This window comes from Syngnathus typhle, linkage group LG4 (assembly GCF_033458585.1).
Source record: "Syngnathus typhle isolate RoL2023-S1 ecotype Sweden linkage group LG4, RoL_Styp_1.0, whole genome shotgun sequence".
Taxonomy (NCBI): domain Eukaryota; kingdom Metazoa; phylum Chordata; class Actinopteri; order Syngnathiformes; family Syngnathidae; genus Syngnathus; species Syngnathus typhle.
This window is the reverse complement of record NC_083741.1, coordinates 6029708-6030031: the sequence shown is the minus strand read 5'-3', so window position 1 is coordinate 6030031 and position 324 is coordinate 6029708.

Here is a 324-nt window from a genome sequence, read left to right as displayed (position 1 = left end):
GCAGCAATAAGCGCCGAACGCAGCGTTGGTCACCAGCCACCCCGGCGGGTTCGTCGGGAGCGCCGGTACCCTTCCGTAGCTAGTTGCCAGCTGGCCACAGCGGGCCGCACCGACCGAGTCTGACTCGGACGGGGCGCAGCTTCCCGTCTGGGTGACAGCGGCGCTGAGAACGGCGGGGCGGCCGGAACCCCTTCGACCCCCCGGCTCCCACCAGTGTCGATCAAACTCCGCATCCTGGCCGTAGCGCGAGACCGGCGGGCCGCAACGACCGAGTCTGACTCGGACGGGGCGCAGCTTCCCGCTTGGGCCTCGGCGCGCGCGCCT